The sequence below is a fragment of the Hordeum vulgare genome, chromosome 6H (assembly GCF_904849725.1).
Source record: "Hordeum vulgare subsp. vulgare chromosome 6H, MorexV3_pseudomolecules_assembly, whole genome shotgun sequence".
NCBI lineage: Eukaryota > Viridiplantae > Streptophyta > Magnoliopsida > Poales > Poaceae > Hordeum > Hordeum vulgare.
Window position 1 is genome coordinate 230079998 of NC_058523.1, and position 17446 is coordinate 230097443.

Sequence of the window (17446 nt, forward strand, 5' to 3'; positions counted from 1 at the left end):
ATAATCTGGTTTATAAAAATAATCTAGGTGGGCATGTTTGGAGGTCAGATTATATAAACTGTAATTCAGGTTTTACATTGCATGATGACCTGTCTGCCCTTTGTTTTTTGAAGAAAAATGAGGGTGGCGGTGACAGGAATGTAATTATCTCCAACTTTACAAGGATAATGAGTCATTAGCAATCCATAATCTGATTTTAGCTAAGGTAGAGTAGATTGTGAGTTTTTAATAATCTGTCTATCTAGTTTTTATAATCTACATCATAATCTGTCTTGTTTGAAGACATAATAGATTATAAAAACTGGATTATATAATCTGAGTGGTTCCAAACAGGGCCTTAATATTCGCTCGTGAAATCTTATATTTACTAATTGGAGACACCTTTCATGCGCTCTAATTAATCCACATCATCAAAACCGTCACATATTAAAATTTACGTTCAGGATTAAAGAAAATCTTGCGTAACTCAAGGAGATGATCCCGTCCCATAAAAAATGAATCTTGACACGTCTATCATTACCCGTCCCATAAAAAATGGATAGGACACGTCTACCATTAATGAAAAAGAAATTCTCCACCCGTTTCCAAAAAGTAAAAAAAGGCAACCTCCTTTTTAAACTTCAATCGTGCTCTCATTCCTGTACCATAAAAAACCTGATCTGATCCCCTCAATAAAAAGACAGATCTGGCACGTCTAACATCAATGAAAAAAAACATGGAAAGCCTTCACGGGTGTCCAAAAAATAAAAAGAAAGTATCAACACCCACGTTAACTAAAAATAATGGAGGCAAATACAAAATCTACGTGTAAGATACATACTTCTTTTTGCAATACACGTATAAGATTTTTTATGCAAAAGACTGCACATACATGGAAAGAATAAACGAGCACACACATGACATAGTCGCGTGCAAAAAAAGAAGTACATCAGAGTCCCAAACTCACACGCTAAAGTCATCTCCTTTTGTGATTGAAAAAAGGTTTATGTATAATGAGAACTCCTAATGCCCCACGTGAGAGTAGAAGTACATGACCCAGTTCCTACACACAGAAACACGTACATGTTCCCTGTAAAATTGAAAATGGAGACGAACAAATAAATACTCCTGAAGCATCATGTTATAAAAAAGAGAGTCAATGCCTGATTGAAAAAAAATCAATCCTACCTTACGTAATGAATACCCATACTGTAATAATTTAATTATAACATTACAAGGAAAAAATACAGAAATGCACATGCACAATAAAATCGTATATGAACAAAAACTGTAATTTTATGGGTATTTCTGATAGGAATATTCTACGTTCACATCTCTTAGAAATTGAATTTTACCGGATAAAACAAATCATAAAGCATTAAAGTATACTCCACTGTTTAATTTTATACATGGTAGATACATTCTAAATGAAGTTTAAGAATTTTCAATAATAAAGATAAAGAAGGACTACTGCCCAATGAAATAACAAAGAAGAGAGATGATGTGAAACATAGATTAGTGGAGGCAAGATATTCAGATATAGAAGCTTCATCCATCGATAAGTTATTCAATTTTATCCTCGCCCTACAAACCGTAATTGGACAATCATGACCATGCACTCGGATGAGAGGAAATAGCGTATTAGCAGGCTGACAAGCATATTATTATTATTAGTAGAGTGCCCGTGCGTTGCCACGGGCTCTTATAATATTTTATGAGTAATGCATGTTACTTTTTACATGTAGAGACTATGAGCTCGACTATAAATTGATGACATGTAAATTCATTACAATAATAATAAAAGTCCACTTCACTTGGCATGTAAATTCATAATAAAAAAACAAATTGACGACATGTCCATGTAACTAATTGAGCGATGGTCAAACTAAATCCATTACAAATTATTAAGATCTACTTGATGCACTTAATAAATTCTCGCACAATATGAGGAAGGTTGTCTCTAGCTTCATTTCCACGATGTTTGAGCAAGTATAATAAAAAATGTTTTCTCAACTCATACCCATCCCGCACAATAAATATATGTAGTTAGCACAAATATTTAATGTTGGATATCTTAAAAACATGTAATGGACAATACCCACCGTGCAAATTGACTTGATCAGTTCTTTACCGTTCCACGAAAGCATAAAATGAAAAACAAGATAGCCAGACACATCCCTGCAATTTTCTAAATTAATACTATATAAGATAAAGTGATAACAGAAATAAATGTTTATGCTATGAATTCATTACCTGTCTGTGGTCGTTGGAATACCAGACGGAAATAAACGTTGCCATTTAGATATATCTGAATTCCAGCCGGGTTGCTTTATTTCGAGTGCATCTTTGAATTCCCTCGCAAAAATTTTTAACTTCAATACATGCCTCAAGATTTTATTCTCCGACGATTGTGGTGTGTGAATAGGGTCCATAATGCATACACGGCGTGCCTCTATGTCGATGACATACAAGATGTATAGGCCGATGCGACATACAAGATGTATAGGCCGATGTATGCATACGGAAGATAAATCTACATGTGGTAGCAATTAGGAGCAACAATAAGCCATGACAATAATAGACAAAATACAATACTTACCATGTTGCACGATGAGATGTTGATGTCCATCCCAGGCCAACCATCAAACAATGATCCCAACGTCTGAATAGTTTCCTTCTCGCAAAACTTCTGACCTCGTGTTGACTCTAGCATAATGGACTGGGTACACAAATAATTATTGTTTCACCATGTTGATACTAATGGCACTGACAAAGAATATGTCAACTTACAGAAAGTGCATATCCATGTAGTGTATAGGAGGGTCTGTAAACAATACTCCCTCATCACATGCAAGTATACGCACAGCAATGTTGAAGCAATCATTGTCCATACTTTGCTCCGTGTTAAGTATGCCTTGAATTTTTTTTAGAGTTAAGGACATCGGATCAGGTATCGAGGTTCGGACCCATTCCCTCCTGCAAAATGGATGGTAAGAAGAATAATAAAACATACTTTTATATCACATAATTATAAATATAAATGATTCTTACTCCAAAGATTGAGCATCATCGATCAACATGATGCAGTTGCATAGCCCGACAAGTAAATCACGTTGATCAGTGGGCATGGTGGGGATTGGGGTAGGACGTTTGTGTTTGATTCTGTCTAATGGATTATCCAGGATTTCAACATCAGAATTAGGTAAGACAACTTCATCGTCATATTGGTTGTATAACGGACATCCTTTTAGCTTATTCAGTTCTGAATCAGGCAAAATAACAACTAATTTTTGTCGGAAGTGTTTCATGTCCTCGTGAAAATGTTACAAAAAATCATATTTGATATAATATATTGAATTTTTTTAATGGGATACTGTATGAAAATGAATACCTGGGTGAACTCATCAGATAGTGCATCTTTGGTCCAATATTCCATATAATTTAACATAAATAGTCCACATGATGTGCTATAACATTATATAGAATAATGCTTTAGAATATGACCCAGAAGAATCAAATAATCTTGTATCAACTAATATATACAATATGTTATTTTACTATAAATATTTTTCCATTACATGATATCTTTGTGTTCATGAGTACCAAAAATAATAATTTTTAGTTTGTGTCGAACGCTTACCCAACCGTTTGTGTTGCCTCCTGAAAATGTTCTACAACCTTCCATTTTGTAACATTTAGATCAAGCCACTTATGATCTCTGTTGAAGTTTGAACTCTGTTCTCCAAGTTTTAGACGCTTCTCAAGTCCTAGTAACTGTATTATATGTGAAAAAAACATTAGGGATTAAGACCATCAAAACTTATGTCAAAAGGATCAAGAATAATAGATAGTTACCGTAGTGGCAAGTTCACTCTGTTTTTCCTTCGCACCAAGTGAGTCTAGTACTTGAATTTTATGTTTTTTGGCATTAACGACTGCTAGATACCAATGGTACCTTGGGATGTTAACCGGAATGAATAGCTGGTGTAAACATCATATAAGTTGCATGCATAATTAGATATAAATTATAATAGAAATGGATTAATTTAAAACAATACATAATTATATGAATGTATATTGAGGCGAGACTAACCATATCTTGTTGTAGATAAGTATTCACATTTTATACGATGTGACGATATTTTGATGGGCATATGTATTTTTCTCCGTCTTCTTTCATCTGCCCAGATACAAAGGTACTAATAATATGTACCTTTTCACCCATCCTTTCTCGTAGATGGTCATGAGCAAGCATACAATATATATAAGCATTCATCACCTGTAATTCCAAGTTTAGAATTTATTACGGTAATAGATATTACGCATGGTTCATATTAATTAGTAATTCCAACGTGATGCAATTGGCCTTACACCGTCGTGCAAGAACATATCATCTATCATAAGGCATTCTAAATCATCATTTGATAACAATGCATCTCCAATGTCCACGAACTTGGTTTTTTTGGGGGCAGACATGATTGATTCGATGACTGTAATATCTCTACGGGTACAAACATAGTCTGACGTTGCGTAACAACAATGAACCAAATTAGTATAAAATATAAGCCAAAATACTTGAATAAAAACATTGTGAAGAAGGAAATATCGATAATTACACTAACAAATACCTTGTGTGGTAATATTCAAATTGGCATTACTTTTTCGTTTTTTATGAGATATCATTAGTTCCACGTCATTGTTTTGTAAAGAAATTGGTCGATTCTCGGCCCCTTTTAGATATGCCGCATGAGAAGCCATGTCGATGGATTCTTTTTGTGCATCTCCAAAATCCATATCTATGTCTCCTATATTTCTGAAAATATTAATATAAACTAATAAATCTTTTGTATTATCATGAGTAACATACATACGAAAAAGGATTAACTATATGCACCTCTTCTCGTGATGCTTCAGTCTGGTCCATCATCGTTACATCAGTAGAACCCATCACTTTCTATCTCCAATGAAATATAAACGATATTTCATATTGCATCATATAAACATATTATATAATAAAACTGAAACTAACACAACTGTTTTATTTTGTATAAACAAACAATGCTTTTTCATATTATTAAAAAATACATTGCATTTCTATTTCAGCAAACAACCAACTATAATGTTCATATTTAAATAAGCACTCTTCTGAAATTTCTTAAATCATTTAAATATATTTATATAGGCTAAGCGATACAACATAAACCAAGTATATTCGGCTTATTCTTTCAAAATTGTGTTTTTTGTTGATACTATGAATATATGTAATAAGTATAAAAATTGATTTGTATGATCCAACTATAATATACATGTTTTTTAAACAACTTTTAATATATATATATTTTTCGTAGAGTTTTTTTAGGCATTTTTCTTTTTTAAAACATTTTAAGCATTTTTGATATAGCTAAGTTGGAAATTGACTATCCAGCAGGGCCCAACCTTGACCTAGTATACCGCACGACCCAACCAGCCCGATCTCCCTTAACCTCACTCTCTCCATTTGTCTAAACAAACTCACTCTCTCAGTTTCCAATCGAACTCTATCCACTCCTTGCCTCACTCGACCCACTTCACTCTCTTCGTCTCCCACCACCTTCCCCTCTCATCCCTTCCCCTCCACCCATTCGCCGCCGGCCAGATGTGGACACACCCGACCCCCTCCCCTCCCCTCCCCTCCAATACTCTCCCCCAGGGTGGCGCCGACAGCGATGGAGAGGTCTCCATGATTTCCATCTTCCTCCTTCTACTCTGCCGGTGGAAGCCGGTCGATTTCCATGCACTGGCTTCTAGATCCAACCGCCCCTCGTCTCCCTTCCCCTCCAATCCTGTCCCCCACGGTGGCGCCGACAACGACAGAGAGGTATCCGTGATTTCCCTCCTCCTCCTTCTACTTTGTCGGTGAAGCACGATCGATTTCTATGGCCTGGCTTCTAGATCCAACCGCCCCTCGTCTCCCTTCCCCTCCAATCTTCTCCCCCACGGTGGCGCCGGCAGCGACGGAGAGGTATTCGTGATTTCCCTGCTCCTCCTTCTACTCTACCGGTGGAGGCCGGTCGATTTACATGGCCTGGCTTCTAGATGCATCCGCCCCTCGTCTCCCCTCCCCTCCAATCCTCTCCACCACGGTGGCGCCGGCGGCGACGGAGAGGTCGCCGTCATTTCTCTCCTCCTCCTTCTACTCTACCAGTGGAGGTCGATCGATTTCCATGACCTGGATTCTAGATCCATGCGTGTCTCACGTGCTTTATTGCGTGCCCGTGTCACTACCCCGACCACCACGTCTCTCTTGCAGCCGTCAACTATGCCCACTAGAGGCCGAGCGCACATGGACTCCAAGCCCTAAGCCCACACGGCAGTCGCGCCGCCGTTGGCATACCCTCGCATGTCCCTGAAGGACCTGGCGCGGCTACCGACGCCGCCGCTCGTGGCGACCGCGGGCTCCAACCCCTACGTGCTGTCCTCGCCGTTATCCAGACCGTCTGCCATCAGTAAGTCACCTACCACTGCCAGCCCATACGTATATCTTGCTGTCCTGGTCTCTGCAGCCTCATAAAATTTGTTCAGAGGCTGAATTCGATATGGTCAGTATTTGTGCTGATGGTTATGAATTGTTTGAGGATTGGTTGCCGTAGGCACCAAGGAGAATCTGATGGAGATGTTCATTCGAAGGTCATCGACATGCTGCTCAATATCTCCTCCTCATGGTTTCTATTCCTCCCCCTCCGTTGCAATTGCCTTCTTCCTTTCCCTGCTAATTGTTCCCACCGCCGCCTTACTCATTAGTCACTGAGATCCAAGTTAATGTATATATTTGTGATAGTTGGCACCTTGTAATATTATTATTTCTAATGAGGCTACTTGGGAATACATATTTTTTGACCTGCCTTGGCAATACATATTGTGAGCTATAACCCACCTAATAGGATAGCTTGGTTAGGTTTTAATTAGTTGGCAGTATCTCGAGTGCCATTCTTCATTTGCAATTTGATAGTGAACCTGAACCAGATGATCATAATCTAATAAATACTCAACTTCTAGAAAAGTGAAAGATCTAGGAAAGTTCATACCTAGAGGAACTCGACTTCTTGATGCTCCTTGATTACGCAATGTACTCCTCCTCAATTTACCATCCAACCTTGTCTGTTTTGATCCTTTGATATATCCTTTGCTATATGTGATGGGCGAAGGGAGAACAAGGAGGGGGAAGAAGGATGACAGAGGAGGTTATCTATATAGGTAGGCAAAGCGGAGGGCCACTGGGTAGCACATCCTGGCGTATTCAAATTCTACCATATATTCTTGTATGTCATATCTTTTCCCTTTTTCCAACGATTTCACACCTGTTAATAAATTTGATTCTTGTATGGTGTAGATTTATTTCCTTTTTCCGTTGATTGCACACCTGTTAATAAATTAGAAAGATGTCAACGAATCTGAACTTACTATAGAATCAAATTATCATAATTAAATAAAGAACTTCTCATTAATTCCATACATACTAACATATCTCTACTCCTAAAGTGGTATATATAAAGGTGAAATATTTCAGAATTATTTTGACAAATTCCATTCATACTTACGGTATGTAGGTGATATATTTCAGAGTTATTTACTGAGTGATCTATCAGCTTTGGGTCCTTTCAAATTGAAGCTCAAAAATGTTGGCATTTTCAGGTGTCAAGCAATTCTCATGTCAAATTTATACATGGTTCAAATATATAATTGCTTGATCTAGCTATATGGTTCTCAATTGTTTGCTCTTGCATTAGCTATAAACCCTACACACTATGGATTCATTAGAAGCAAAGCTGGTAGATAACTACTTACTATATTCTGTGTCGTGTAGAAAAATAATTTATGTATGCTAAGTATGCTACATGAAGTGTGAATGCAAGATTTATCGTAACCGTGTCTTTCTATCTTTTTTTCTTTAATCTATAATCATTGTTCATACTTTATTACTACAAGAATGGAAGATATATTATCACAGAAAATAAACCGCTCCAACCTGATGCTCCATGGTGTTGTCAGGATACATTTGAGTCTGGATGACTCCATTGGTTAGTAATTTGTAAATCAACGGTACTTTAAGTAAGCTGATTGGTTGTTCTTTTGCTTTATCATCTCAATATAGTGATTGTAACCTATTTGGGTGGTCTGCAATGTGGCCTTGTACTTGTACATTTCAAGGTATATAATACTGATGCTTGTTACACTAATATGTCACATAGTGAATGGTGCCTGCGCCTTTCTCACCCATGTCTCTCTATACATATTTCTCCACTGGTTAGTGACCATCTAATCAATATAACCTGTATGATCTGTACATGCTAGCTAGAGCACACCATATTTTCGTGGACGGGGGATAGTAGAGATGCATAGTTAAAACAAAATTTGCAAGTTCTTGTGGCATTATATTCCAAATTTTAGTCATTATATTCCAGATTTACTTTTGGCATTTGTAGTTGTGATGTGCAGTGGATAGGCATAAGTGAAAGAGCAACATGGACAAGCAAGTGTTAGACTAAAGAACAATGAGAACCAACTGAGTTTTTGCTTTTCTTTTATGGATGCACTTTTAAGTTGCATGGACCGAGCACACACAGAGTTTATTTACTTCTTCCATCGTGTAGCTAGAGGAGCGCAAATTTAGTCACCCCCCCTCTCATATGCGCACTTGTCATCGAGTACATGTGTGTCTCTCCCGTTCTCACCGTTGACTCCCTTTACTGTAAGGGTGTTCATCATTTTGGTAATTGGAGTGAAAGATATCTAATCTCTAATATGAGGTTGTAAGATTTACTTTGGTATAGGGGTGATATAAGGGGTCTCGTTAGGTCACCTTTTTTTATTCTCGTTGCTGTTCGGTCACCGAGTGGAAGTTTCCGTGGACGTTTGAGCAGGATTTGAGGGGACCGGCTATAGGTGCTCTAAGATTATTGTGTTTCATAGTATGATATGTGTTAGCTGATTATATAAAAAAGATGTGTGTTAGCTTAGTCGGCATTGTTCTTAGTTAACTCAGTTAGTAACATCTTATTTTTTTTTCTGAAAGCCCATGGCAACGCACGGCGTTCAATTTTCTGTGATAACTATTTTTTAAATTTATCAATGCATTTTACATAGTGAAATTGTCCCTAATTATTCCCTGTTGTAATGAAGTGTTTTCTTGTTTGGTTTGGATAGATAGGATTATCTTTGAAAATATGCCATGATCTTAGTGCATTACTAAAGTAAGAAGTGGCTAAAGAGGATGCCAACCATGTCATAGTCAAACGGGTAGGTTATTTAGTAACTTAGTTCTGCTCTAATTCAATTTCAAGCATATGAATTCTACTCTGTTTATACTCTGCCAAGTTATCTCAAGCATATGATTTTACTTTGGTACAAGTTGATTCTATAAATGGATGCATATGCTTAAATCATAAGATAAGTAGTAGAAGGACAAGTTGTATTTATCGAGATTTCTATTAATCTTTATTTTTACATGTTAAATCATAGACCTTCTTTCTCAGGTTTCAAATTTCTCAATCCATACTCCCATGCATATATCAATTTTTTAACTTGTTATTCGGTAGCCTCGCACTTGTCCATTTTCTCTCTGTATCATTAGTATTAAACTTCATACATAATACCTTATATTCTTAGGTTATAGAAGGTGTTGGATAATCTAATGGTACTTCTCAAAGTTTTGTCTCGTAATAGTGGTAATAGATAAGTGAAAAACATGCTTCATACATAGAACACAAAATATTGCCTGATCACAATTGGCTTATTAAAAGAATATGTATCTCCTTTATAGTAGCTTAATTATAAATTTCTTCCTCCTCCTTGTTGGTTGATAAATGTTCGTATCATCTTCTACTTTATGTATTCAAGAATAAAACACATTTTCATTTAATTTGGTTATTCCATTCAGGTCAACGTAAAACTGAACAATCACGTAGTTGGGAATATCATGATCCTGATATAGATTTTGGATCATGTGCAAACATGTGAAGATACTTGAAGATTAAAGGCAATGCAAGGTACATGACTTACAACCATCATATCTTTAAGTTCAATATTCCGTAGCTTGTATGGGTTGATTTTCGACAAAGTAAACCTTGTATCATATACCAGTGTGTGTATGGATGGAGTTATACGATACGAATCAATATAGGATGCGAGCCACGATACCAGTGTGTGTACACCGACAACTGGCTGCTCTTGTAGAATCATGTGAACCTGGCATGGTCCAATCCAAAATGAATACGGTTTATGAGTACTACCAAACCGGTTTGGTATAACACCAACCCAATAAAAAATTATAGGTAATACAAAGCTAGTGGATGCCAATACCAATAGCTTCTAAAACATCATACATAGACCAAGACTTGATATTTAGAGTTTTAAATATATCAGTAAAACAAAATGAATAGATAACCAAATATATCAACTAATTATTTGTATTGCCAAATAGATAATTGTGAAGCAGACACCTAAAAAAGATGTATGACAAATTTATTTGCGGCAATTTTTAGATCCATCAGTCCATAGTCAGTCCGTTATGACCCTCAAGGCTTCTCTAATTTCAGCCGGGATGTTTCCAGCTGCTTCATTATGTTTGATCGTCAGCATCTGGATCATGAGTTGCTTCCTGAGCTGTATTGAATCCTATAAAAGATGCAAAAAAACATAATGGAATAAATGTCTAGAAAATAAATTGCACACTAAACCTATTTATTATGTACTTACGTCTGTTTTACACCTCATCGACGCCGTTGTACCAGTCTGGTGGGCCATCTCTTGTAGCACTTGAAAAGCGGAGTCTTTGCTGTTAAAAACTGTATATATTAAAAACTATATAAATGTGCTCATACTGTAAGTGATCTGCTTTAGTATATTACCGTCTGGCAGTACAAGATATGCCATCAGCGGGCCATTCCATGAGTTGGGTATTCCAATCAGGAATCCTCGTATGGAACACATTGTTGAATTCTTCCTTCAACATTGTGATTTCCTTCATCAACTCACTGTTATGAAAACTAATTCCACGCCTATAGATGTCGATGGCTGGATCAAAATGGACAAACCTCCCACGCTCCATATTGACTACAAGTAGTGCGTAGTTTGAATCCACACAAGTAAATGGTAGTAGATACTGTGGAAGATGCAGTAGGTAGACACATGTTAATTGCTAATATAATAATAAAATTAAATTTTAAGATAGGAATTACCAACAGTCTCTTACAATTGTAGAGTTGAACACATCATATTTAGGAAACGGCTCGACAATAGCATTGTCAATCAGAGCCGTGGTGCGGGGCCCTTGCTCCGTCCAAGAGTGTCTCAGAGCCCGTGCCTGAGAATGGAACCGCAGGTCAAAAAAATGTTTCTTTCCAAACATCCTTGTGCCTGCAGTGGTCTCCACTTCAGCGCTGGCGAGTTTACGAACTGCGATATTGAAGCAATCATGATGAACTTGTCCATGAAGACAAATTGTTTCCCGGATGACCCGTAGGCTGATCTCGATATGGTATGGTCATGCGCTTCTTATCCATATTGTGCTACCAAAAATAAGCAGAACAACTTTTAATAAAAAACATCCACATATCTCTGCATCACCATTAGGATATTGTAACGAACTTATTTGAAAATATAACTTTATCCAAAAATATGATAATCGTGAATAAATAAAGACGATTGATTAAAAGCAAAGATAAGTGAAATAGTTGCTTCCATTGAAAATCTGCTAAATAATGTGTGATAATCTGGTAGCTCTTTTTTTAATGTAACAATCTATTAGCTGTCTAAAAAAAACATGACCACATGTATCACAGATAAAAAAATGTACTGTTCTACATTAGGGTACCACAAATAAATCCAAACAATGTTAGTCAATAGGAGAAAATAAACATTCATTAAAAATTTGGTGGATGAACAAACATTACACTGTTTTATACCAAAGTTAGCTTAATGATAATAACATGAAAATAACAAAATTATATAAGTTTTGCCTTTTGAATTCCCATACCTACAATATAGATATACTTTGTTATTTACGAAAGAAGTATATTTGGTATGAAACATTTTCTTCATCAATATTTGTTTGGCGATAGGGGTGTGTCCAGCTTGGCTTATTTTTCTTATTGCTTTGATCTGGATGTTACAAAGCGCGCTTACAAACGTATATATAGCACACAACTAAGCACATACTTACGGGTAACAGCTGTGAGCTAGACACATCTAAAATATCGTGGTTAATTCAAACTATCAAATGATTCAACTCACAAAAACAGAACATATATTTAGCCTGTTGTGTAGGAGAGTAATACAACATGGTCTACAACAAAACATGGAGAAAAGATAACTTACTTTAATGCCTCATCTTCTTGGGCGTCTATGATCCATTGAAATATGTAGTCGACAGCATCTTGTACGGCATGCACGTTGTATGCATCCGCTAGTGGGGCAGGCAATGCCTCGTGCATTTGGAGCTGAACATCCATTGGTGCGTGGACAGCCTCCTGGGGTGTCGGCACACCATCCATTGGTGAAAATATAGTGTTGTGTGGTGAGAAATTTGTGAGGACAGAGCTAGGCGTTGAAATAGGATCCGAACGGATATTATATGAAGGGTTGTGATCCTGATTGACACATAACTTGGAATCAAAATTTATTTGCCTTGCAAATAATAAACAAACTACTGATTGACCTTACCTTAAAATCTAGAGGCATTAAGTATGTCTACGGTAATTGATATCCTTCCTGACATAGATGTTGGGCCAACAATTAATGACATACCACGCAAGTTTCTTTCCTTTTCATCTTCATCGTGATACTCTGCTTCAAAATAATGAATGCAATGTAATCAAAACCATAGTTCGATTCCAAGTATAAAAGATTTTCATCCTCATCGTGATACTCTGCCTTCCACAAAATTTGGTTCCGAAATATTGCATGCCAAAAACAGGTACTACACACATATTTGTTTAATTGAATATCGTATATTTATTACACCTGTTTAGGATGTCTATTATCGTTAACTTATCGGTCGACACACGATTAAGAGATAAATCGGCTTATCGTCCGATTTATCGATTTTATCGGTCAATCATTTATAGGCAAGTTTTTTTATCTTAGGTTTTCCCAACCGAAATATTGAATGCACAAAACACCTACCACACAAAGATTTTTTTATTGAATATCATACATTTTTATTACATAAGATTATATTACATAAGATAAGACATGAAGACACTTGGCAATGAGATGCCTAACTCACAATTTCGATTGACTTTTTACATCAATGACGAAATGTGCTAATGAGTACACGAAGATAATTCTAGAGTCCATTGTTCCTAGCCATGACAATATTGTTGACGTAGGCACGTGTTTCGTCAAGTGTCATGAGACTGGCTTCATGGATATCTACAAATAAAAATAAGTGTCAGTGATATTAATGACATAGTATTGTACAAGAAAATATAAAGACAAAAATTTGAAATAGTATGCAACAGCTACCTTGTAGATGATGACCCTCATGATCAATATTAGGAGAATAGGTGAACGTGCTCTCCCGCATAGTTTGCAAGCATTGACGCCTCCGATTAAACTGTATGTAAGTAATTGATATTTTTTCGAACTGATTTTTGCTGCATCGCAAATGGTAAAATTGACGGCCAATGTGCTCGTTATATATGCGTAGGAAAATTATCTGATGTCTACACACAAAAACAAATTTTAGTTTATGTTTGCAACAATTAACTCAAAAAAGCATATGTAAACTCATATTATAAACGACTCTCACCGAAAGTTCATGAGGCCAATTTCGAGCAAAGGGACATGTCTATCATATATTGGATCCCATAGAGTTTGTATCTTACTAACATAGGCAACAATAGCAATAACATCTGCGAAGATTTAATCAAAATGAGACCCTGAGTTCTATAACAAAATATGCAAGAACAAAGATAAAAAATGCACCAGTTATGTGTTTGTCTTGTAGTGAGTAGATGGCCCCAAATTGTGGGAAACACAATGGACAAATTGTCGTTGATATCCTGTGCGCCGAAATCATAACCACAATCCTACTATCTAGTGTCATGATAAACTCCATGTCTAGATACAAGAAATGTACAACTGCCATTTCAGTGGGGTTAAATCCTACACGAGTGAATTCATAGGATATGCCGGTTTGAAGAATGGTGTTGAAACGAACAACTTGATTGTTGAACACAATGGCTTCCATTTTTGTCCCCTAAAGCAATATACGAATCATCAACATAATCAACAAATAAAATCGTTTGTCAAATGTGTACAACAAAATATATGCTATGAAATAGTGATGAGCAATGCCTTACTTCCTGATCCAGTATATATAGAAGAATATTGATGCATCAAAATTCTGTATATATAGAAATTGCAGATTGTATCAAAATATTGATGCATGCGTTGTTTTGTATATATGATTATGCACCAAAATTGCTATAAGACTTTCCAGTTGTACATCAATGAATGATTTGTATAGATGGAAGCACCAGATTGTATCATTAATTGCATGTTTTAATTAATATCCTTTCTAGATATCATGATAAAATATCTCTAGGACATCCACAATACCATGTGATAAGCAGTCAACGTAGTCTATCATTAATTGTGTGTTTTATAATGAATGCGATATCTCTTTCCAAGTGTAGAAGATTTAATTTTTATGATACCAGATTCAAACATTTAAAGATTTATTATCCACCTTTAAAAAATAGTTATAGCAGACACTTGAAAATTTATTCAAGCTCCATGAATAAATCGTGATTGTTTTGTCGGCGGTGCACACATTGATATATGGTAATGAAGTCGCTTTGTTGCTTCATGTATCCTCTTTGAATTCAATATTTGGTTCAGCACTGCACACATTTGTGTCCTTCTACCTGGATGAGACTAACCAGTAATTGATCAATATTTTCTGTTGCTTTGCAAGGAATTTCTGTAGATTGGCGTTTTCTTGGCATCTGTCTATGCTTTTTGGCTGGTGTTATCAGATGGAATTAATGATTTTTTCCATGTGGGAGATCATGCTTACGGTAAGTTGTCTGGCTACAATTTCTCTATTCATACTTCGTTAGAGAAATAAAATCGTTTGTTCTTGATAGTGTATCTCATCGGTCTCGTCCATCTGTCACACTGTTGCACTCATTAGTGTATTATGCATAGTTGATATATAGCAAAAAAATTGTCCAACATTTTGGGAATGAAATTATTGCATTGTATTCCACTGATGAAAACATTTGGAATTAACCTATGTTCATGTAACTAAAATATGGTAACCGATGAACACAAAGCTGCAAGCAATGTTTGCCAATATTGTGGTGGAAATCTAAAATGAGTGGTGTACTGTATTTTAGTTAGGTAGGTTAATTTGCTGAAGTAACATATCTGACCCATCTTCACGAAACAAGGAAAATAAAATTGATAACCTATCAGGCAATGAAGACTGCATGGCCAATCTCTGTATTCTCCACGTACGATAAGCATCATAAACTGTTATTCTTGCCTTAAGAGTATTATTCATTTAATAAGATGCTCACATATATTTCTATGAATAATTAAATATCACAGTTTATTCATGTTATTAAGGGACAAAGTATTTTAACCATATACAAAATGCTAACCTACTTTCACAAAACTTTGTCCGCTGGAGATGATTGGACTGGATACCACAATCCTCTTTTATATTGCTTGTACGGAAGATTCAAGGCATAAGAGGTTCACACATTCACAAGTTATACATCATTGAAGTTACCTGAGGTAAGGTTGGTCACTCCCAGTCAGTTTTCTTCTCACAACGTGACTACTGTTATATCTTATATGCCTTTGACTTCTTAGTTTACATCCTTCAATGAATTGCTGAGAAGGTTGATCGTAACATATTATACATAACATAAGAAATGCATAAAAAAATAGTACCGTGAACACCATGGTATAATAGGAAGTACAATTTGCACATGCTACAATAGACTCTTCCTATGAACATTCTCCGTCAGAAGTTTTTTTTCTCATGCTTTTGTACTATGAGGTTTTTTGTGGTAAAAACTGTAGGTGTTGAGGTACTGAAATAATACTTCGCTATGAGATGCCTGTGCAAAGTCAGTTTGATGTGCATGCTTGGGTTAAACACATGCGCAGCCTAAGTTATTAGTTTCTTGTGATAAATTATCTATAAGCAAATAACAATTACCGTTGGCTCTATCAGGTTACTCCTCCATTGGGTTCATTACAAAAAAGTCATTTTTGGGAGAAGATATATGCATGGATTCTATAACGATGTAAATTTTCTACACAGGTCACACCTTCTCCCTATCCCTAGTGCATTGGCACTCTTCCGCTTTCACTCGACCATTTTTTGAATTATATGCTCAACCAGAACTATTTAATCACAATTGATAACTTCTTAATCATGAAAGTTAGTGCAGCAGCATACACATTAGATAATTATTGACTATTTTTTTCATGAAATCTAAATGCAATGACTTCCCGGTGAAAATAAAACGGAAAGGAGAAATAAGAGAAAAGCACAGAAACATTAAACGTGTAGATTGATTACCGTGTGGGTTAATGTAATGTCGGCATCTTCTCAGTAGAGTAACATCAATTCTTTCATCTTGAGGTAGTCCTCTTATTGCACAAGACATTCACATAGTGGTGTTTCTGATTATATGGCATGGAATACAATGTTCACATGCAAACATATCCATCAAAAACGCATTATGCAAGAACCATAGTGATAGTTTAAGCAACATAACCTTCAAATAGGTTAGTTTATTTCACTAAATGAATTCCATCAACAACAACGGTACTAACAATTCAAAGCAAACGCAATTTACCTTATCATTAGTTTAAGAGCGTAATAAACGGGGTACATACGATAGGTGTGCATGTCATTCACAACGGCTACAACATGTTAAGCACTTTCACATGATGATACCCAAGCAAGATACTTAAGTTCGATAAGTGTAAACTTCAGCTTGTAAGGACTTCCTTGTAGACGATATTCTTCATCGTCCTTTGTAAGCATAGCGTGGGTCTTTTTCGCTTATTTGATTTATTGGTCTGTTTCTTTCCCTTGTCCTTCTCCTTCTCAATGAGGATCTTTATGTTTCTCTTCGTGGTGGCTCGAGACAGCGCGACATAAAGTTGACCATGAGAGAACACCGGGTTAGGTAGGTACACGCCGACAATCGGGATGGTCTGTCCTTGCGCCTTGTTAATTGTCATAGCAAAGCTAAGCCTTAAAGGAAATTGCTTCCTCTTGAACTTGAATGGAAACATGTCGTTGTCAGATGGACACAGGGGTATCCGAGGAAGGAATACCCTCCTACCAGCATGTTGTCCAATCATGATTTCTGCATCAATGGCGTTCCTCTCGAAACCTCGAACAACAAGCCTCGTGCCATTACATAGTCCATTAGCTGGATCAATGTTCCTCAAA